Here is a 23698-nt window from a genome sequence, read left to right as displayed (position 1 = left end):
TTGCTGTTGCTTTTAGTGATTTTCTTGGACTGAGCCTGTCAAGTCTGTATTTTTGGTTCATATGCGGCCACTGAAATCTCTCATCAGTTCACTTAGTGGTTAAGTATTAGTTGAACAGAGATTTCCTTAAATGCTTTGAACTAATCAATCTTCCAGCCCTTACCAAGGATTCCTGTGAGTATGCTGGGGCGTAGTTCCTGTGCTTTGCCAGCCAACCCATAACTCTCCCTTGTGCTGGCCACTCAGTCGTGTCTGACTCTTTGTGACCCCATGGACTGTGGCCCTCCAGGCTCCTCTGTCCATGGAATTCTCCAGGCAAGAATACTGGAGCGGGTTGCCATTCCCTTCTCCAAGAGATCTGCCCAACCCAGGGATCCAACGAGGTCTCCAGCATTGCAGGCAGAGTCTTCACCATCTGAGCCACCAGAGAAGCCCATAACTCTACTTAGTCTTCACGTTCTGCTTGGGTAGAACCTCAAGGCCAGTCATAGGTAAGAACTTAGGAACTTCTCCAGTATTCCCTGGGCATGTGCAGAGCCTTGTAGATCCCCAGAAATATGCTGGAACTTTCTAAGGTTCCCGCTGGACATCCCATCCCCAGGTTTTTCTTCCAGTACTTTTTGATCAGTCAATTCTTGGCCCCAAATAGCAGCACCATCTCAGGCAGCCACACCTGACCATTCTCACCAACGTGCAGTGGGGTAGGGCCCTTATACAAAGTATGCCCCGCGTCAGATCAAATAAAGACAAGCCCTAAGAACGGAGCGTTCATGCAGGCTGTCAGATGGGTGCCACTCCCTTGGGAAGAAGTGGGCCTCTGGAGGAGCTCCAACTCTGTTCTCGCTCATCCAGGGGCTACGAGACGGCTGGTTTTCACTGCTGCCAGAGCTGCAAGGCCCCTGGCTTTCATGACCACCATGGAGCTGGGGCAAGGAGGACGGGATCCGCACAAGTTAAAACACCACACAAAGCTCACTGCTCCTGCTGAGCTCACGCAGTTGTTCTTGAACAAATATTACTCTTTTTGTTCTAAGTCTTTAACTAATTTCCAAAGTTTTGGAAAAGTTGATATTGATGTGTCTTGCCAGTGTTCTCGATGCTTTAGCAGAGTAGATTTTCAGAAGTCCTTACTCTACAGTTGTGGAATTCTAAGGCCCTTCCCTGGTGACTCAGACGGTAAAGAATCTGTCTGCAGTGCAGGAGACCTGGGTTCAATCCCAGGTGGGGAAGATCCCCTGGAGAAGGGAGTGGTAACCCATGCCAGTATTCTTGCCTGGAGAATTCCATGCACTGAGGAGCCTGGCGGGCTACAGTTCATGGGGTCACAGAAGAGTCAGACACAACTAAGTGACGAACACTTTCACTCTTTCACTTATCTGGGTTCTTGTGTAATTTTAGCGAGGTGGTAACCGCCAGTTTAAACTCAGGATCATTGTGTCAGTCAGCATACAAAGTTAACACTTCGTATTCGTATTCCGAGACTGGTGTTCCTCTAACAGCATGCCCAGGAAACATCCAGAAAATTCACACTCACTGCCCTCAGATCCAGCCAAACTTTCTTCCCAGGGAATCTCTAGGACTGCTTCCTAAAACTGAGCTAGCAAGAGAGAAGAATGATTCAAACACTGAGTACTTTTAGTAATAAGTCTCCCACGTTATTATAAATTTACATTGACTTCAACATCTGAAAGTTGGTTCCCAGTGAGATGGCCTCATTTTCAACTTTAACATCACTGGTACTCAGCTACTTGAAAAGCTGTGGAAATAAAGGCTTTCACAAGAGTGCTTACTCCACTGTTAATACTTGCTGAGGAAGGGCATAGAGAGACAGTCATCTTTTCTAATAACCCATGCCAGAGAAGAGCATGAAACAAGAAGCCGGGGGAAGGCGTCCTTTTCAAAAGGGGAACTAAAGGAGCCAGGGCTTCCGAGGCCCCGTTCTGTCCCCACTATCAACGTGTATCCGCGTCACTTTAGCGCCGAGCCTGGTCCACGGCCATTCGCCTCAAGGACGTCCCTCAAGCTTCTCCCTTTCTTGCATGAGTTAACAGGAAGAGGGAAGAGAAAGAGTAGGTGGAGAATGCTGACATTTTCCCCTGGTAGGTCTATCAGTCTTCTGCAGAGCAAGTCTGGGGCAAGAGATAACACCTAACCCAAGACCATTTCGAGAATTTGCTCACATGGGTCTGAGTGGCCCAGGATCATAGTCACTCTTGCCTCTCCAAGCTCCCTCACTTTGCAAGTAAGCATTTCCCCTTCTTCCCAGGCGGCGCTAGTGGTAAAGAAGCCACCTGCCAATGCAGGAGACATAAGGGACCTGTAGGTTCGATCCCTGGGTCGGGAAGATCCCCTGGAGGAGGAAAATGGCAACCCACTCCAGTGTTCTTGCCTGGAGAATCCCACGGACAGAGGAGCCTGGCGGCTGCAGTCCACAGGGTCGCAGAGAGTCAGACACGCCTGACTGACTGAGGACATTTTCCTCTCCGATGGGACTAGAGACAAACCGGGACTGAGAAACAGTGAGACGCTTCTGCCCTTTGTGTATACAAATTCTGCAGCCCTGTTGCCAAACAGTGTAGCCCCGTTTTGCCTCCAGGAAACCCCACCCCCGGGCTCAGCTCCCGACCCCCACACAGTCCACCTGCGTCCCCCGCTGCCTCCACCAGCTGCCATCTGGGATCCTCGCATTCCAGGCAGACTGAGAAGTGCCAGCTTCCCAAGTCGCCTCACCTCACCTCACCTTCCATCTGCCAAACGCTGTAAGACATCTCCTTCTCCAGCTTCCAGTACTCAAATAGCTCTGCTGGGACACTAATATACATGAGAAAGTACAATACATGCGGGCAGTCACGAAAGCCCTGGAAGCCTTGCTCAGTTCCCACAGAGCGACTCACTTCACTTCCTCACCTAGCATTTGATTTCTTAGCTAAAAGACCCTACTCCATGAGAACTACAGGTGTGACGAGTAATCCAGGTACACCTTCAGGGGCCTCCCCAGTCGGGTGCGGTAGGTGTCCCAGGTAAGCCGGGCGTACCCCTGCAGTGGTTCACCCCACCCTACCCCTGGGCATTGCTTTAACCAGAACATGTCAAACCATTCTGAGATAACTCCTCCAAGGAAAACAGCACGAGGGCATTGCAGGGCTAAGCTATTAAGACTGGGGACTTCCCCAGAGGTCCAGAGGACTCCACGCTTCCACTGCAGGGTGCACAGGTTTGATCCCAGGTTGGGGAACTAAGATCCCATACAAAACACGGCCAACAACAAAAATAAAACCCTTCTTTGGCAACAGTTATCTTTATACATACATACATACACACACATATACTTTATCGTCTCCTTTTACTGTCACTCTTCAGAGCCTGAGATCAGCACGGTGTTTCATACATATATACCTCCCCCAAATTGCTCCAAACACTTGCAAGTATGCTATGTAAATGTGGGCTTTTTCCCAGACTTGTTTTAAACGAGGACTCCACATTGCTTGATCAGAACCATAAACCAGCAGCACCATCCACCGCTATCAATCTGCTTCCGTGGAGCCACGCTTTGTTCTGCCAACTTCTCACTTGATCTACACTTGTTCATTCTTGGCAGAAAGCAAAATGCACTTAGACTTGAACATTCACTTTCAGAGCATGGGCCTTAAGTGCTTAAATTGATAAGCGTATTAGAAAAACATTTAAAGATGACAGGCTCTGGCTTATACCTTGTACTTTCATACCCACTTGTGGGTGTGTAAAAGGGGATCTAAGTTCACAAACTTCCCCAAAATAAACACAACCCCCAAACAATCTGCAGCATTTGCAGAGAAAACGCTCTCTCAGCCACTGATTTCCTAGTACCTAGCAATCAACGTCAGAACTAAAACCCAGAACGTCCTAACTTCTATGAAAATGGAGGCTCTGAAAAAGGATTCTCAAAAGGCTTCAAGAAATATCAGATGTAACAGGAAAGGGACAAGTAACTGAACCGACTATGAGGGGAAAAAAATTAAGAAAATGTGTATACATTTCTACTGCTTAAAAACCCACCAGTAATTTCTGCTCTTTCACTTTTCTTAACAGAGAGTAAGATTTACCAAGTTCCTCTCCTGATTCTTATTCTACAAGGTATAAATAATAAATGAAAGTGAAGTCGCTCAGTTGTGTCTGACTCTTTGCAACCCCATGGACTGTAGCCTGCCAGGCTCTTCCATCCATGGGATTTTCCAGGCATGGATACTGGAGTGGTTGCCATTTCCCAGGGATTGAACCCGGGTCTCCCGCACTGAGGACAGACTCTTTCCTCTCTGAGCCACCAGGGAAAAAGAACATGGCCAGTTCTTTGGCTGTAACACTAAGAAGTGTGGCACGCCGGCACAGTCCCCACGGGGACCCTCAGCACTATTTCAACAGTAAGTCATCATTCCACTCCTGGAATTCCACGTGCTCTACAGGAGGAGCTGCTACTGAAGCCCACATGTCCCATTACATCCAACACCCACAATGAAGTGTGTCTTCCCAGGGGATAAGCTTAACTTCTAGAAACAGCTTCAGAGTCAGCCATCCTGACTAAGATGAGTCTTCAACCCAGTTAAGACCATTTTAACGAGGTGTTGTTACAAGGTAAGGAGGCTGAGATGGCTAGTAACCTGGCTGAGAAGGCAGTTTTGACAGAGAAAGATTATGACAAACCTAGACAGCGTATTAAAAAGCAGAGACATTACTTTGCCGACAAAGGTCCATATAGTCAAAGCTATGGTTTTTCCAGTAGTCATGTATCGATGCAAGAGTCGGACTATAAAGAAGGCTGAACGCCGAAGAACTGATGCTTTTGAACTGTGGTGTTGAAGAAGACTCCTGAGAGTCCGCTGGACTGCAAGGAGGTCAACTCAGTCCATCCTAAAGGAAATCAACCCTCAACATTCATTGGAAGGACTGATGCTAAAGCTCCAATACTTTGGCCACCTAATGCAAAGAGCCGACTCATTAGAAAAGACTCTGATGCTGGGAAAGATTGAAGCAGGAGGAGAAGGGGATGACAAAGAGGAAGATAGTTGGTTGGCGTCACCAACTTAATGGACATGAGTTTGAGCAAACTCTGGGAGATGGTGAAGGACAGGGAGGCCTGGTGTGCTGCAGCCCATGGGGTCGTGAAGAGTCAGACATGACTGAGCAACTGAACAATAACAACAACGAAGGATTACCAAGGATTTCGCTGGTCTGTGGTCACCCCAGGAAGAGTAGAGGCAAGGCCTCCCAAGAAACCACCTCAAAACGCAATGCTCGTTTGGACAGCCAACGTCCGACGCTGCTCAAATCAGTTGTTCCTTGTTTATCGTCATCCCTGGCTAAGACAACCAAAGGGAGAAAGGCGTTTTTTTAAAGACAAGAATCCTAAGGTATTAGTACAACTCGGAGCAGTACAACCACAAGTGCTTCGCTGAGCACCCGCCCAACACCAAGCAGACACCCCAAGTGCTGCCTTCCTTGTCAGGGACCCGAAAGCCAAAAAAATAAAGTTTTGCTCGCCGTGAAAACAAGACAACAAAAGCATTTATTACCTGGAAAATCAGCAAGGTCATCTGATGGTGGCCATGGAAAGAGGGCTGCTAAGGAATGGAAAGATTAGAGCCTGACTGACTTGTGTTCTTTAACCAGGGAAGTGTTCAGTACGAAGCTAAAGACGAGATGGGTGCTAGACCCAATAGCAACCGTGGCACCAGATGTGTTAGACAGTCGACGTTCTTGGTGTAGATGGTTACTGGGCCAGGTGTGAACCACCTGTATTCTGATGAATCACCGTTGCTGATGGCAGAGCTGAGGGACAAAATACACTGGCTGTCCAAAGAGGCTCCCCCACCCACCACAGTAACCACCCCTGCTGGGTGAAGAGTGAGGACCACTTCTGGTCCAGGAAGCCTCAGGCCATGACCATCTTAATGTACTAAGACAAACACAATCGAGACCATCAACAAGGCCCCTTGAGTAATGGCGGGCTCACCATGACTTCCGGGGCTAAAACTGGTCTTGTGTTCACAGTCAAGAGGCATCGGTAATGCCTCTATGTCTGCAGCTAACAAGACTTCAGCTCACTGGTGTCTCTGTGCTCTAACAGCACATGGTACAAGAAAAGTCTGAATAATGGGAAGAAAGGAAAACAGAGTAACCATCACCTGGCACATGGTAGGTCAGAAGAAAACTTGTCCCAGCAGCCAGAACATCTACAGACGACAGCTGTGGCTTTAATAAGTCAGCATCACCTGCCACCTTAAAGATCATACAGTCAGGACATCGCTGGCAGCCCAGTGGGTAACACTCTGCACGTCCACCAAAGGGGGCATGGGTTCCATCCCTGGTCATGGACCCAAAGATCCCACATGCCACGTGGCGCAGCCAAAAAATACAAAAAAAAATTTAAATCAGGAACCTAATTTGAAGACTCTTGAGAGTCCCTTGGACTGCAAGGAGATCAAACCAGCCCATCCTAAAGGAAATCAACCCTGAATACTCATTGGAAGGATTGATGCTGAAGCTCCAATATGTTGGCCACCTGATGTAAAGAAACAACTCACTGGAAAAGACCCTGATGTTGGGAAAGACTGAAGGCAAAAGGAGAAGGGGGCAGCAGAGGATGCGATGGTTAGACAGCATCTCCAACTCAATGGACATGAATTTGAGTAACCCCCCAGGAGATAGTGAAGGACAGGAAGCCTGGCATGCTGCAGTCCATGGAGTTGCAAAGAGTCAGACATGACTTCGTGACTGAATAAAAATCTCAGTTGAATTAGGTCTGGAATCGGATCTGTAATGAACCTGTGTGTTGGTTACAGTGATAGTTATGGTGATTTATGCACTATAAACACGTTCATTCCTCCTTTAATGTTTGGATATATTTTAAGAAACATTATAATAAAAATAATTTAAGTCAACCCATGAAATCCTCACTGATGTTCTCTCTCTCAGGAGGGTGTACTTTATTCAGGCCTTAAAAAAAAACACTATATAATTTTTGCCTGCTGTCTTCCCATTGCAGAAAACGAAACCCATGATTAACTGTCCTGCCTAAGGGAAGCAATATTAGAATAAGGTATTCCTCATCAGGAAATTTTGAAACAGGAAAAAAAAACACCTAAGCCAAATCAGGTAAGCAATGAGTAACAGTAACATTAATATAGTGAAATATAAGTGAAAGAGGAGAGTGAAAAAGCTGGCTTAAAACTCAACATTCAAAAAACTAAGATCATGGCATCTGGTCCCATCACTTCATGACAAATAGATGGGGAAACAATGGAAACAGTCAGAGACTTTTATTTGGGGGGGGCTCCAAACTCACTGCAGATGGTGACTGCAGCCATGAAATTAAAAGACGCTTACTCCTTGGAAGAAAAGCTATGAGCAACCTAGACAGCATATAAAAAGCAGAGACATTACTTTACCAACAAAGGTCCATCTAGTCAAAGCTATGGTTTTTCCAGTAGTCATGTATGGATGTGAGAGTTAGACTATAAAGAAAGCTGAGCACCAAAGAATTGATGCTTTTGAATTGTGGTGTTGGAGAAGACTCGTGAGAGTTCCTTGGGCTGCAAGGAGATCCAAGCAGCCCATCCTAAAAGAAATCAGTCCTGAACATTCATTGCAAAGTCTGATGCTAAAGCTGAAATTCCAATACTTTGGCCACCTGATGCGAAGAACTAACTCCTTGGAAAAGACCCTGACACTGGGAAAAATTGAAGGTGGGAGGAGAAGGGGACGACAGGATGAGATGGTTGGATGGCATCACCAACTTGATGGACATGAGTTTGAGTAGGCTCCAGGAGCTGGTGATGGACAGGGAAGCCTGGGGTTCTGCAGTCCACGGGGTTGCAAAGAGTCAGACACGACTGAGCGACTGAACTGCACTGAATTAGTGAATATATCATGATATTTTTGTGATTATTCTGCAATACTGGGCTCAATTTAGAAGTGCTCTTTTTATTGATTACCCCTGCCATTTCTCTCTCAAAATGTCCTATGACTACTTCTGTGTTATATGCGTGAATCTACACAAGGAATCTGAAAAGGAGATACCACACTCAAGTTCAGTGTTGTATGCAGTATAATCCAGGCCAGCAACCGGCACACTGTAAAGTTTGAAGTCCTCCTTTTCTCCATTTTTTTTTTTTAATTTTCTATGCATACATGAACTCTCCTAACAGAAAGCTAAAGATCCTGCTGTTTGTTCACCAAACTCCTAAGCAGCTACTTTCCAGCAGCACCAGCATCAGAGTGGAAGGTGCAGCAAACAGGTTTCACCCAGCGAAGCACTGCCCAGATGCGGGAGCCCCAGCATCTTCCAGGACAACAGATCCGAGGGATACAGGACAGAAACTGCACGCTCACTGGATGGGCCAGGCAGCTCAGGCACCGGGGCGCTATGAGGCAGGACACAAATATTAACAGGATTGGGGTCCACACGGGAGGAATCAGGCCCACACACGCCTCGCTCGGGCTCAGCAGGGCAGCCTCATTCAGCTCACCACCCAAAGACCTTAAAATGCACAACCCTGAAAAGCCCAGTGACCTGGCGTTAGATGGTTTGACTGTGGAAACTCTGTCCCTGAGGCTCTACCATCCCGGACCACCAAGGAAGGCTACCGGGAAACCAAAGAGCCGCCATTAAAAAGCGGACAGCAGCAGACAGATATCAAAACGCCACACTCTCCTGAACTACGGAAAGCCCTCTAGTCAATTCAGACCACACTGAAACCAACTAATTCTCAGGAGGGCTCCTTACCTCTAGCTAGTCAAGGTATTTTTAATAGTTCTGCTACCTCTAAACCCAGAGCAGACATGAATGACTCTCCCAATCCCTCCTCCAAGGGATACTCCATAATTAAATCACTGGGAAGCTGCAATAGTTAATATGCACAGGGAAGAAACAGGAATTTATAATTAAATAGGAAATTATAATTTTCCCATTTTACCTGAATTTAACGGCAGTATTTTTAAAAGGAAAAGATGCTACATGTGTATATTTGCAGGAGAAAGCCAACATCTACACAATAACTTCTGTGAACTCCCCGCTGGACTGGAAAATTCGATCCTATGCAGAGCCGAGTATAAATAACCACCTTCCTTCCTGCCTGCTCCAGTCTGGAGCCAGCACGACAGAAAAAAAGAGCCCCACAGTTCAACGTGCCTCTTCCTCTACAGTCTTGTGAGGAAGAAAACCGCAGGAGAACTGAAAAGGACACATCTCCGCCAGGACGCCAAAGACCCGGGTTCAAATTCCAACTCTGGCACTCACTAGGCCCTGGGGCTTTGGTCAAGCCACCCATGCTTGCTAAGCTTTGCTTTCCTCATCTGAAAAATGTGGAAAATAGTATTTAAGAATTTCATGTTTGGTTGATGGATTAAATTAGATAATCGTGTAAAACTGGTACACGCTTGAGCAGGGCTTCTGCAACCTGGCACTACTGGCATTTGGGGCCTGACAGTTTTTATGTGGGGGCCTTCCTGTGCTTTGTAGGATGTTTAGCATCATTCCTGGCCTTACCCAAGGATGCCAGGAGCAGCTCCCAAGTTCTAACCACCAAAAGCCTCTCCAGGTAGCGCCAAAGGTTCTGGGGGGCCGGGGGGGGGGGTGCTTACCATCCAGTTTAAAACCACTGTACCTGGTATTTAGTAAATAATTTAAAAAAGGGTTTCTCCCTCCCATCCAGCAGTCATCTGAAACAAACCCGGGGGGGGGGGGGTGATGGTTATTCTAGAGTCTTCCCTTTTTCTAATCTAATCGGTCAGTAGCCACATCCAACACCTTCTGCCTTCCACGTGCCTCTGGCATTTCCTCTCTGCCTCCTGCACCCCCGCGTGGTCAGTCCCACGGCCACGGCCACCGGCTCTGCCCAGCCAGCTACAGGACCTCCCACCGTGGTCCACCTTCCCGTCCGTTCTCTGCCAGCTGTGTGGTGAGCACGAGCAAAGCACAGCTCTACACGAGCTCTCACGGTGCCTCAGAGGATAAAGTCCCGGTTCCCTGCAAGGTCCACAGGGCTGCTCACAGATGACCACCTCCTCCTGTGACTCTGGCCACTCGGGCCTCAGGGGCGCCTGCTCTCCACTCCCTGGAGACCTGCCCTGAGACACCATTGGGTGCTGGTCCCACCCACAGGCTCTGGAGCCTGACGGCCTCGGTTCAAGTCCTGGCTCTGCCGCTTCCTAGCTCTGTGACCCTCGAGCAAGTTAGCTAACCTCTTTGTGCCTCAGTTAGCCCACCTGTGAGATGGCGATAAACTACCCACCTCCAGGACTTCCCTGGTGGTCCAGGGGCTAGGACTCTGTACTCTCAATGCAGGGGGCCCAAGTTCAAACCCTGATCAGGGAACTAGATCTCACATGCCACAACTAAGACCCTGCATGGCCAAATAAATACGTAAATATATAAAAAAAAAATTTACAAAGTACCCACCTTCAAGAGCTGTTGTGAAGATTTTGCAAGTTAGTTTTTGTCAGATATACACATCAGCACCTCGCACAGGAAAAGTTCCCAAATTTTAACTACTGGCTTATTTTAACGTAAAACTTAGCTTAGATGTCACTCTTCGAAGCCAGACACCAGTTTTTCCACCCATCTTCACATCCCAGGCTCAACTGCCCTCATATACAGTTATCGCTACGACTGCACTGACCACAGGTGGCTGCTGTTTACATGCCTGTCTCAAGTAGATCAGACCCTTCCTCAGAGTGGGGGCTGTGCGTCACTGACCATCAGTTCCCAGCACAACATCAGGTCTCGTGCGTGTCCACTCCATGCAAGCCCGAATCTCAGACTGGACAATCTCATCAGATCAGCCAGTCCAAAAAACAAAACCCTTGTTAATGCCATACAGACCTCCCCTCCTTTTTCCTAGTCTATACCACTACTTCAAATTTTCTTAACTATCCTTCCCTAAAATTCCAAGTGAAAAGACCTCCTGCTTCTCCAAGCCCCACCCCCCAAAACGCAAATACATTCCAAAGAAGAAGAGCACCTTGGATCATTTTACACTGGTTTTTATTTTCCACAGATTTCTTAAAGGGCAAAGAAATCCTTGAAACTGCCATTGCCCAGACCAGAATATCTGCGTGAAACCATCATTTTGCAGAATTAAGGTCACCTGGCAAAGAAGTGCAATGTCCTTGTTGCCCAGGTATTAAAATTGCCACAAGTCCGGGAAACTGAGATAAAGTAGGAATTTGGGATTAACATACACACATTATTAAAATAGGTAAACAACAAGGACCTACTGTAGAGCATAAGGAACTATACTCAGTATCTTGTAATAACCAATAGCAGAAAAAAATCTGAAAGAGTATATACACACCCACACATATATATATATGCATATACAACTAAATCACTTTGATGTACACTTGAAACAACATTGTAAATTAACTATAATTTTATTTTTTTTTTTTTGGCTGCACCACATGACTTGTGGTATACGCGATCTTAGTTCCCTGACCAGGGACTGAACCCAGCCATTCAGCTGTGAGAGTGTGGAATCCTGACCACTGAACCACCAGGGAACTTCCTATACTTCAATTTTTTTTAATTATTAAAAAAACAAAAAACAAAGATTCAGAACCTGGGAAGTCCCTCCTCCCTGGAGCAACAGGATATTACCAACGTTGGGACTTACCAACCCACCTTATCCCATTCATCAAATCGTCCATTACAGGTCACTCCTGCCCCTTCCTGCAATTATTAATCTTTTTGTGTCCTAAGACCAGGCTCACTCTAACAAGACAAGTGCTTGTTACAAAAGAACAATATACAAAATCTAAGACTCTACAAGGGCTTCGAATGGAGAAATAAGGTCTGAGAATCCCAAAAAGTGAACTGTGGTTCTCAACCACTCATCAGAACAGTACTTCTTACGCTTGACGTTCAATTCAAAAGGTAAAACATTCTCAAAGCTCCTTTCTGTGCTGACTCAAATTCTTCGGTTGATATTTCATTTATACAAGTGTAAAACTAGGTCTACGTCCAGTGACACTCCTCGCCACCAAGCTGGTTCCCTGGAGTTCCCTGCAGCTCTGCTACCCTGGAGGTCCATGCAGCTCCGCTACACCACGTTTGAGGTCTCAACTCATGTCTCCAACACCTCTTCAACTGCAGACAGAAACTCCTGTTCACAGCACCACGATGATCTGGCCTTCTCTGGGCAGGAGGATACTGCTGATGTACTGAGTCCATTCTGGTCTTATCCCCTTCGAGTGTGTGCATGCTCATCCATGTCTGACTCTTTGTGACCCCATGGACTGCAGCACGCCAGGTTCCTCTGCCCTTGGGATTTCTCAAGCAAGAATACTGGAGTAGGTCGCCACTTCTTTCTCCAGGGGATCTTCCTCACCCAGCGATCGAACCCTTGTCTCCTGCTTCTCCTACATTGGCAGGCAGGTTCTTTACCACTGAGTCACCAGGGAGGCCCGAGTAGGTATATTACCCTTAACCTAATCAAAACACACCTTTGGATCTCCCCTTTTGTCCATATTATGAGGTAATTGACCACCTAATTGCGCACACCAAAACCCTGGGTGGTAACTCCATATACATCTATCAAGACCCAGGCACTTCCTCCAAAAAGACACCAAACCCACCCACCTCACCACATGGCACCGTGCCCTTCCTCACACCCCGGCCAACCATCACCTCCCGCCCAACCAACCAGCACTGGGGTTTCCAGACTGGCCTCCCTGCTTTCTTTCATGTCCTTCCCCCAACAACCCTTTCTCCCCAGAGGCACTTCACAGACAGATCCTGCTGCTCCTCTGCTGAAAGCCCTCCAATGGCTCCCCAACTCTGCTGAGCAAGCCCAGCCCTCCAAGTCGGCCCCTGTGGCCTCTGTCCACACCCCCGCCCCACACGCCCCAGGCACCCTGCTTTGCTCTCTGCTCCTCAAGCCTCTGTGTCTGCTACCCACCTACCCCGTCCCCCCGGTCTGGAATATTCTGTCCCCAAACCTCGAGTAGCCATCAACCCCTCACTCAGGTCTCCGCTGAATCCCTGTCATACTGTGAGTTCTTGGAGAGCATGGACACCTCCACAGCACAGGCTTGGGGGGTCACTCTGCCCCCCTCAAGGACGTGAAATTTGCAAAAATGCATCAGTGCATCTCCCTGATGGCCAGATGGCAGAAGCTCACGCCACTCAGCTGTGCTGCCCACCGAGGCTCTGACTCTGGGAGGAGGAACGCTGCACTTCCCAGCATCAGAAACCACTTCCTGTGTTTGGGGATTCCCACGGGGCGAGTTCCTGGGCAGGCTGGGGTCATCTCCCATGACAGAAACCAAAAGTCTAAGGGGTGAGGGGAGAACAGACCCCCCCAGCAGCGAGGTGGTGAGCCCAGTCAGAGGTTCCTGCTGCAGTTTTCCCACCACAGACACAAAGGAGAGGGGGCAGAAAAGAGATGGTGGAGCGGGCCTGAGGCTGCTGAACTTCGCAAGTGCACCTGCAAGACTGCTCTGGGCTGGCTTCTGGGAACTTGAACGCACACAGCTCCATCTACTAACACAAACGTGCCCCCAAAGGTGAAGGGGGCCCAGACTGTCTGTGCCAACACCCGCCCTCCTCCTGGGAGCTAGAATTTTAGTACGTGGTAGGCAAGAGGCATTAACACAATCCGTTCCCAACAAAAAGCTTGGGCACTGGGTCTCTAACGAACGCCCTGGGAGCCAGCATCTCCTCCACACGGTCCCAGCAGTGGCCACAGGAATGGGGCACGCCTTGTCTGATGCCCCTGGAGGAGGTGTCCCGGACGCTCCCACCTGATCTCCTCCAACGTCACTCCAGGCACCTTTACTCCTTTACTGATTTCGCTTTGCTATCCTTCTGCTATAACCAACTGTAACTGTGAGTGGACCCGTTTCCGGGTCTTGGGACTCCTACGGAATCCCTGAGCCTGAGAGTGGCTGGGAGGACGCCCGCCACAAGTAGGAAACAGGAGGGCTGAGGCAGTTACAGCAAGAGGCACCCTGCCACACGGCATCCAAGGTGGGTGGGGACAGTGTGGGAGGCGGCGTTCAGTGTCCAGGATCCCTGGGGCCCCGTCGGATGCTCCCTGCGGGCTCTCGGGCTGCGATTCTGAGTGTCCAGCTTCCCTTCGTCCCTGACCACTGCCCAGGCCTGACTCTCCAGCTTGACAGGTACTCCTGGGCTATGCAAAATGCCTTCAGTAAATCCCGTTCTGCTCAAATTCATGTCGCTGTTGCTTGTAATCAAGCGTCCCCAACTATCAGATATTCTGTGATACAAACTGCACTATAAATAAAATTGGAATGTCCAAAGAAGGCCGGGGCAGGAGGAGGGTCCTGTGAGTCCCACGGTCCCGGTCCAGAGAAGGTTCTTATGAGCAGGCGGAGCAAAGGCAGAGTGAGTTTAAGTGCCCTGCTCTCTGTTACCCAAACTTTGTGCCTCTTCATTCGAGGCTATTTTTCAAATCACCTCGAGGCAGAAGCGACGGGATGAGCAGGGCATAGAGACCTGTCACTAAGACACAGAAATTCCCAAAGCACAGACTTCATCTGGATAAGATCACTGGCTGTCATTTACCAGCCCATGGAATTGACTGGAAGCAAAAAAAAAAAAAAAAAACTGGAATCTAGGTTTTCATGGGAGCAATACTGCCAAGTATTCCACTCAACTCACACTAGCCTTTGGCAGTTGAACCCCCAGACATACCACCCTGAAGTCCCAAGCTCACACCCAAGCAGGACCCCAGAGGAGAGGCTCCGCTGGTTCCCATCCATCCAGGTGCAGCTGTAGGAGACAAGGACCAAGGAAGACCCTCACAGTGGACGTAAGACAGCAGAGCCGGAAGCGGCTGGACTACTCCTGTTCCACCAGCAATCATACCCTGAGATTCCTCATTTGCTCCCTCTCCAAATGGGAGGTTTATTGTAATATCCTGTTCCTTCTTCGCTGCCGGAGGCTGGATGGATCTAGTGACCAACTACATCAGAGTCACTAGATATAAAAAAAAAAAAAACCACCCTTTCAGGTGGAGGAGAAGTGGTAATGTATTACCCGGAGATCTCTGCAATACTTAAATGAATACTTGGGCTGCCTCTCTGGGGAAAGGGAGCACGCGATTCCATGAAGTCATGGACATTCCTGAAGGTGGATGACTTATCCAACAGGTGCACTGTGGGGTCATCACAGGCTTCACCCCAGCTCAAGGGAGGGACCAGAAAGGCAATAAAGGTGATCCCACCCCCTCCTTCCCACTGGCTGGCTGAGGGATGCGCAGATCTCAGCTTCTGTGGGCCAGGGAGACACAACAGATTTCCCGGCGGATTATGGAAGTGATTATCTTCCCTCTGCAAGTAGAAAAGGAGAACAAAGCTCTAACTGCCACTGGCAGCCAACCTCAGACCAACAAAGGTTTTGAACCGGGCCAGGCTGCAGACAGCGGAGTAGTGAAAAACAGACTTGATTCCCTGATGACGTGACTGAGCTGGCACGCGTCCTACGGTCCAGGTGGGAGCTTCTTAACAGACACATCATAACTGAACAAGAGAGGTTAAGGCTGGAGTTGCCGTGACAACCACCAAGAATCTACCATAACACACAAGGTGAGATTGGCCAACTTCAACTTTGGGGAGGATGAGGGATGCGGGGGGGATAAGCGAGTGAGGGACCTACCACCACACGAAACACACTTATCAACTGGAAGATGCATCCTCGTTTCAGAAATACGAAAAGCCGGATGGGGAGGGGGGATAAACACACATCCCAGGTTAGCTGTTACATGGTATTGGCCAACTCTGTCCTTCCGTTCAGGAAGGAGCCACCATGAAACATACCCTGGGAGGCACTGACATGCGAGGGATGCTCCTCGGCTTGAAGGCAAAACAAAGAAGAGCTTCCGGCTGCACTATTATTCTCACCTAAGACTATAGCTGTGCGTAGTTACCACTTTGATATCTAAATGCTCAATTTAGATAACACCTCAATGCTGCAATTACATAATGACAAGACCTCTCACTCAAAACCCAAGAAGACAAAATAGAGAGAAACAAAGTTGAGTTTGATCACAGGCCACGATCTTCATAGTGCATGCAGAACGCTACTGAAGATTTAGGTGACTTCTGTGCAACCACAATACCCTAAAGGATGAAAATACGGGTCGTACATGTCCATAGTAAAGCAACTGAAATACCTAGTTTGCGAATTGCTGGATGAAAAAAAGAACAGGATTTAACATCCACTCTTTCTGAAAAAATAACCAACCTTCTACCTCTCCCCTCAGCTTCCCACCTTGGGAGGCTCCTAGAAGGCACCGCTGGCGGTGCAAGGACCTCAACGTCCTCGGATCCAAAGCAAAGTGGGCTGCTGATAAAACATGCCCAACCCAACAAACACTATCACTCTGTGGGCTGAACAAGTGCTCACATTTTTACCCAAAGCTTGAAGTATCTACATTTGGGAGGTTTTTTCTACCTTCTTTTCAGACTCACTCTTACGTTAAAGGGGGGGGGGGGGAGTTCGTTGTAGAAATACAGAAAACATTAAGCAAGCAAAGAAATAAAACCAAAAGTAACTGCAATCCCTTTGCTCAAAGATAACTGCCATCAGTATCACGGGCTGGTTACATTCCTGGTCATTCTTCCTCGGCATAAACACTTTAAACCACAATAGGATTCTACTGTTTTGAAGAAACAGCACACCCACTGTTTTGTAACCTACTTTTCCCACTTATTATATTACTGCCATCTCCATGTTATTAAACTCTCTTCAGCCTCTCCCCACCCCTCTGCCACCTTCATGGCTGCACAATAAATAACATTCTCCATCTCACTTCTCCCAGCAGAGAAGGAAAAGCTTTTAGCTTCAGCTTAAATGTTCTCTTTTGCTAATAACACGCAGACAATTAAGACCCCTATTTCAAAGGCAGGTAAGCACAGCCCATACCAACTTCTTAATTATCAGCACAAACATACTTCAGAACACACAGAGTTCAGCTCCATCCAAAAACCACGTTCATTTATCCTCAGGAGTTAACAGGCAAGGAGCAGACACAGCCAATTCAAAGTTTAAAAATCAACTGACTGACTGTAACTACAGCCGCCTGCAGTGATCACACACAGCACATGAAGCACAAAAAGAATCAGAAGGACTATAAAGGGAAGCAAGCTGATTCTCAGTTTTGCTTTAAAAAAAAAGAAAAGGAACCCACCCCTTCCCTTTTCCAAACCAAACTGCCTAAGTTGAAGTTGGCGCTCTGATGGCACCCAAAGATAAAACCACTGATGAACTGGGAGAGGAAAAAAGGGAGGCTTAGAAAAAGCACCCGATTCTTAACAGATTCCCATGCTTCAGGAGCTGAAGGTAGCTGGGAGAGTCGTAAGTATGCAGAGCTTTGAATTTAGCGGGATACACATACACCCACTTTTTCTCATGAATTGTTAATACTGAGTGCTCACAAAGCACAAGAAGTCTCTGAGTAGTGGAGGTTTGCTTTCATTTTTCTGGGAAAACCAAAGTGTCTTCCAGCACTAAAAAAAACCAAAACTTCACACATGTAAATAAAACTAACACTTTCGACACAAACATCTGCTGCTAAACTACAGGAAAAGTTAGTAGAGAGTTTCTTTGTCTTCTGCTACGTTACCTGGGGGGCTTTCCTTGTGGCTTGGCTGGTAAAGAATCCACCCGTGCAATGCAGGAGACCTGGGTTCAATCCCTGGGTTGGGAAGAGCCCCTGAAGAAGGGAAAGGCTACCCACTCCAGTATTCTGGCCTGGAGAATTCCATGGACTGTACAGTCCATGGGGTTGCAAAGGGTCGGATAAGATGGAGCGACTTTCACTCACTCACAGGTTACCTGGGACCCAAGCCTGCCTGGCCTGGAGTCCCCACACTGATGACATCTAACGCAGTGACCACAATGTACACGGAAAACACAGATCACAAAAAACGGTTTAACCCTTAACGTTAAAACAGATGTTCAACCGGGGCAACTCTGAGTGTCCTCTGGCCAGATGGGAGCGCACTGTCCATCTTTCCCACCGCGACCACGTCAACCCACAAGGGCAAGTCCGGCTTCACAAGGTGCTTTAAAAGACACAAGGCGTGATCCAGAACGGCACCCGAGGAGGCCACGAAGAGCGACGCTGCGATTGAGGCTGAAAAGGGGAGTAAAACTAAACTATAGAAACTGGATGAACAAAGGCAAGACCAAGAATCAGAGGCACAAAACAAAAAGATTCACAAAAGGCACAGCTCAGGCCCTTGTGGCTGTTCCCTTCCCGAGTCTGTTCCCTCCGTCCGCGGGGACCAAGTCACACAGGAGATGGACGCACTGTCTCCACCTGGAAGACAGGAGTGGCCACGGAGGTGACCTGAGCAACTCAAGGGTCCATCAAAATCTCACTTCAAGGTATCTTTGGTGGTTGTTGTTTAATCGGTTAAGTCCGACTCTTTGCGACCCCATGGACCACAGCATGCCAGGCTCCCCTGTCCTTCACTATCTCCTGGAGTTTGCTCACACTCACATCCACTGAGTCGGTGATACCATCCAACCATCTCACCCTTTGTCACCCTCTTCTCCTTTAGCCTTCAATCTTTCCCAGCATCAGGGTCTTTTCCAAAGGAAGAACAGTGTATCTGGGAAGCCCTGAGGAGTCCCAGGAGATGGGCCCCGACCCTAACCAGCAATGGGACTGTTCCCTGGGCAAGTTCATTCCGTTCTTGGGGCCACTCACCCTACAAACCCGGCCAAGGTCCATCTACACAGGATAGATCTCACATCGCACACAGCATTTTACACTAAAAGAAAAGTCACTTTTGAATGGCCCTTTCTTCCTAGTGAACAGGAGGCATAAAAAGAATACGAAACCTCTCAGTGGATGCTTGCCTGCCTGCCAAGAAAGTCACCAAGCAGTGAGTCTGATGACAGCAAGGGAATTTGATACCTTCATCATTAAACTCGGCCAGTTCTAAATCAATATGGGATTCTGAAGTCAGGGACAAAAAGTCGACTAAAGTGTCAAATTTAAGTTTGTTACCCCGGACGTGCTTATGTAATATGGCTTTTCTAACCTCAAACTATTACAATAAAGTTAGCATTCAGGCCACATGGGTTCAGAACAAAGTTTTATGATTATAACAATATCTTACATTTTCATGAAATAAGTGTCCCAGATCCTGACTCACTGCTTTTCTCTCTGCTAGAACTTGAGCCTCCTTCTTGCCTCGGGAACCAAGAATATCTCCAGCAATTCAATACTCGGGAGTCGTGACGATGATCAGTTCCCTCTCAGAATCAATGATGGCCATTATGGAACGGTTTGTGCAACACAGATGGAATTATTCAGAAATCCTTACGCACCCAAGAAGAAAGGATGTGATGCTGGCTCTCAAAAGATCTTTCCTGTGTTTTCGTATGTTGTGGGGGCTTTTCCCCCAAATCCAAATGCCTGTGCTTCCCTCAAATGTTAATATGTTCTGGGTAAGAGGAACCTTGAAAAATCTAGAAAACAGATGATTCCTGATACTGCTCACAATGAGAAATATCACTTTGTTTTTAATAAAGAACTGATCTTTTTGGGAAAATATTGTTTTCTAAATCTAGTTTCTTTATCCTCATCTCTAAATTATCCTCCCATTTCTATATTCCACCAACAAACAACTCCCAAGCCAACAGTAATATCATTAAACAGAAACAGTATAAATATTGCCACCTATAGTTGGAAAATGAAATACATTTGCTTATACTGTGACCTGGAGGAGAAACAGTATAAAAACAGACCATAACACTGTCACACTTCTCATGCCCTTCACTAATTCTACAACCCTAATACTTATCATTATTATATGACTGATTCATTATTTCAATCCTCTTTTACATGGATTGTCAAAAGACTGTGTAGTCTGCTGTTACCAATTCACAAATATATCAGTAAGACAGAATCATTTATTCAAAGACCTACTGCATCAGAAACTCAAGTTAGGGTCTCTTTTGATTGCTGCTACTTGTCTAGGACCCAAAATTTAAGAGCAGCAGTAAAGTTGGCTTAAATGTCTTAACTCACAATTAGAAATTTAATGTTTTTACCATGATATAAATAACTGCATAACACAGAAAGGTTATTAATTAGCAGTGAACAAAAAGGTTCTTCCCTTCGGGGGCATGCAGAAGCAGTTTAGCAGGAACTCAAAAGTACTGCTCTGCTAAAGTTCTAAAACCATTCTTAATATCAAGGATTTCTTCCTTGAGATATTTCATGTTTTTCTTGAGGTGTATCAAACATACTAATGCTCCCAGAATCCCCAAACAGCTTTCCAAGGAAGTTTCCTGGGGATGTGGGCACTCACTGCATTGAAAACAAAGATGCCAGGCACCGTTCAACCACTTCCTTTTGAGTTGCATTCTGGGAATTTCCTGGTGGCCCAGTAGGTAGGATTACAAGCTTCCATTGCAGGGGACACAGGCTCCACCCACAGCTGGGGAACTAAGATCCCTTAAGCCATGTAGTAAGGCCAAAAGTACATGATAAAATTTTAAAATAAAATTAAATTTGCATTCTGCACAGAAAAGAAATTGCAATCATCTGAGGACTCTCATTTGTCACTCTCTTTATGCCTTTGACCAAAAATATTTTATTCCTTAAGGACACTACTTTTCAGTGATGATATAATAAACATTCAATAAAACTAAAACAGAATATACATTAAAATGTCAATTGCTTGCAAATTCTACAGACTCCTGGAAGCAAAGAAAAACCTACAGAGAGAATTTAAAACAATGCGTTATATTGAATGAAAAAAATGTAATATATAATATTTAATATTAAAAATATATATTTAAATATATGATATATTTATTTTATTTCATATTATATTTAACAATATATATTTTTTCAAATTGCTTTCAAATGTCACCACAAAACCCATTCTTTTTTAAGGTTTCTTTCTCAAATGCCAGCGGTAAGGACACAGGTGTAAATGGGGTAGCCCACGTCCTGGATAGACAGCTCGTCGACCAGCAGGGCTGGGCCTGACTCAGGCACTTGGAGCTGGGATGAAGGGACAAGGCTTACATTCCCGGGGACGCAGCCTCTCACACCTCCTTCAGATCCAGATAGTACCCAGACTAATTTCTAAGAGCAATCTTGTGCCCAATTTTGCACAGCTGCAAAGATGGCCTGCACGGTCTCTTAGCTGAAAACACAGACCACCTTCTATCGATTAACAGTTCTTAATTACTCACACTTGGCTAAGTCAGGTGGCCCAGGCTTCCCGTTTCTCCTCTGCTAATGCCCACTTAAGAGCCCTCCTCTGAGTCCAGCCCTTTTCTCAAAGAAGAGCAAAAATTTAACTAGCAGTTGACTTAAAATTGTTCACAGATTGGTGGGGGGCGGGGGCGGTGAATGTTGAAATTGATGATCCAGGGTTATCCCAGGCTTCCAACTAGAGTAATTCAGGAACTCTAAAACACCCTTGTTTTCGTATTTTACACCTCTAAAATAATGATGCTTCATGAAATCAACAGTATATCACAGCTTGAAAGCAATTTTCTTTTTGTAGTGGTGCATGAAATAGCGGTACATCTTAAAACTGATAGCACCTTGGAGTCCAGAAAATACAATATCCATGTCAAAGGTCAAGCTTATACGTTATGAAGCAGGTAACTATATACAAATCAGCAAGAAGACTAAGCTGACGGGGAGCAGAGGAGACCGTGGCAACGACACCACAGCTGCCATGATCTCAAGAGCCACAGCTCAGATCCACCAGCTGCTGCCAGGTGAGAATGCAGCTCCAGTGAAGTCAGCATTCTACCATTTTCCATGAAAATTCCCGGGCTTTACAACAGGACACAGACGACACTAAGCAGGGTCCCTGGACGATTCTGACCTGGAAGCCGCCAGTTTACAGCCCCTGACATTTACGTCTGTCTCACTTTTTCCTGAATCACTTAGCTCTGAAGACTTTTCAAGATACTTGGAAGAGAGGGAGCATGTTAAAAACGAGGGTCGTAGACTCAAACTAGGTTCAAATCCTGGCTCTCCAACTTACTCACTGTGAGTCCTTATGCAGGTCACTTAACCTCTCTGAGCCTCCACTCCTCATCTGTAAATCACAGCATACCTCACTGGGTTTTTATGAGGACTAAATGAGACAGTAAGTACATCAAGGCTTAACACAGTGCCACACAGAATATCCTTGTGTGTATAAAATCAAGAAGGAAGGCAATGTACCACCTCATGTCAGGCTAGCCTTCATCTCTATGCCGTCTGCCATACCTAAGGAAAAAGCTATCAAACTTTCACTCAGCAGAAAATCCCATAAAGGATACATTTTTATGTTGTAATAAAATATTCCAGAAGGTTAACAGCAATATTCACAAGTAGACTTCGCCAAAATGTGCTGCAGCTTGCCAAAAAAATAAACAAAAACAAAAAGCAAAAACAAAAAACCACCAAGGAACTAAGCCAAATGCAGAAACTAGTCCAAACTGTTCTGACTCCAAACCAAATCTGATGCTGGGCCCTGAGTCAGAAATTTGGTGAATTTGCTAACCCCTCCAACACCAAAGTCCTTCATCTGATAGCAATTTCAAATCTGATTACCTAAATGGATCTAATTTGGATCTGGTGAATATGAACTATAATTCACCAGAGAAACCCTGGCCAGGAAGACACAACAAAAAATAAACAGCATGCACACTCACACAAGCAAAGCCCGCATTTAATACCTTTCATTCGACAAGCTGGACAGACCTAGGAACAATGCCCTCTGCCTTGGCATCCCGTGGTTTTCTGGGTTAATGCAGTGCTCCATCACCAGCAGTACCTAGAGCTCAAGTCTCTCTGTGACAGGCCACAACTCAGGGCCCGCCAAACACACAATAATGCTTTTCATCAACCTCCAATGAACACACAAACATATGTCTATGAAATTTGCTAGGAATGAATGCCTATTTTGCTAAGAGGTTTATCAGGTGACTCTTCCACCTGGCAATCAAAGTATCTTCCTGGGTGATGACGACCCACTGTACGCCAACCGTATGAGCTGAAATGCACGCCTTGGGAAGACTGTTTGTTCCACTGGGCTCTTAGATGCTCTTAGAATCTTCCCCTTGTTTTCTAACATAGGCTAATTCAGGAAGACAAAGCAAGCTGCGCAAATTCAACCATTTCTTGTTAATATTCTACAAAGGCAGTCCCTGATCTTCCGAAGGGCAACGTGACAGCTTGAAGCCACCCATAAAAAGCAAATACCGTACACACGTGAAGTCATCACAACCACCCCTAGTAGGAGAAGCTGAAATGGATGTGACCTGTCTTTTGGAATATAGTGTGTGTAGAATAAAATAGTACCAGCAACTTGGCCATCGCTCAATCAATATAATGTCTTCATCACCTCCTGCTATTCCCCACACAGCCCCAAATCCCCCTCCAGCAACATGAAGGAGTGAATTCTGCCATACACACACACACACACACACACACCTTGATTCCGTTTACATTCCATCCTTCACTTTCGCCCCAGTCACCGGTTAAGATCACCAGAACTAACTCACCGAGACAAAAGTGGTTAAGATGTGCTCTGGCTCGATTCTGACACTAGCTGTAAATGCAGACAAAGCACAAACTACACTGACATGCATGCGATTCATTTACCCAGTTGCATTTCCCAAAATGCTCATTTAGAAAACATTTTTTTTTCCAGGATTTTAAGAGTAATC

General features: G+C 46.6%; 1 protein-coding gene, 2 long non-coding RNA genes and 1 other non-coding gene across 12 annotated transcripts in view; 2 read left to right on the top strand and 2 right to left on the bottom strand.

Moving 5' to 3' along the window:
* NEDD4L (NEDD4 like E3 ubiquitin protein ligase) overlaps window positions 1-23698 on the bottom strand; it is a 429120-nt gene that overhangs the window by 336846 nt on the left and 68576 nt on the right. The gene's annotated exons all lie outside the window — the stretch shown is intronic.
* On the top strand, window positions 10276-10348 carry TRNAE-CUC (transfer RNA glutamic acid (anticodon CUC)). The gene has a single exon. It is a non-coding gene; the product is annotated as a tRNA-Glu (tRNA).
* Window positions 11405-14888, bottom strand: LOC145534324 (uncharacterized). Its single transcript, XR_014074466.1, has 2 exons — window positions 14496-14888; window positions 11405-12610 (listed from the first exon to the last, which is right to left on the bottom strand). It is a non-coding gene; the product is annotated as an uncharacterized LOC145534324 (long non-coding RNA).
* On the top strand, window positions 15727-19560 carry LOC145534323 (uncharacterized). Its single transcript, XR_014074465.1, has 2 exons — window positions 15727-18385; window positions 19180-19560. It is a non-coding gene; the product is annotated as an uncharacterized LOC145534323 (long non-coding RNA).

Source organism: Giraffa tippelskirchi, chromosome 14, assembly GCF_054371585.1.
Source record: "Giraffa tippelskirchi isolate mGirTip1 chromosome 14, T2T-mGirTip1v1.2.pri, whole genome shotgun sequence".
NCBI classification, from domain to species: Eukaryota; Metazoa; Chordata; class Mammalia; order Artiodactyla; family Giraffidae; genus Giraffa; species Giraffa tippelskirchi.
Note: the sequence above shows the minus strand (reverse complement) of the source record. Positions and strands in the feature narration are given on the sequence as shown.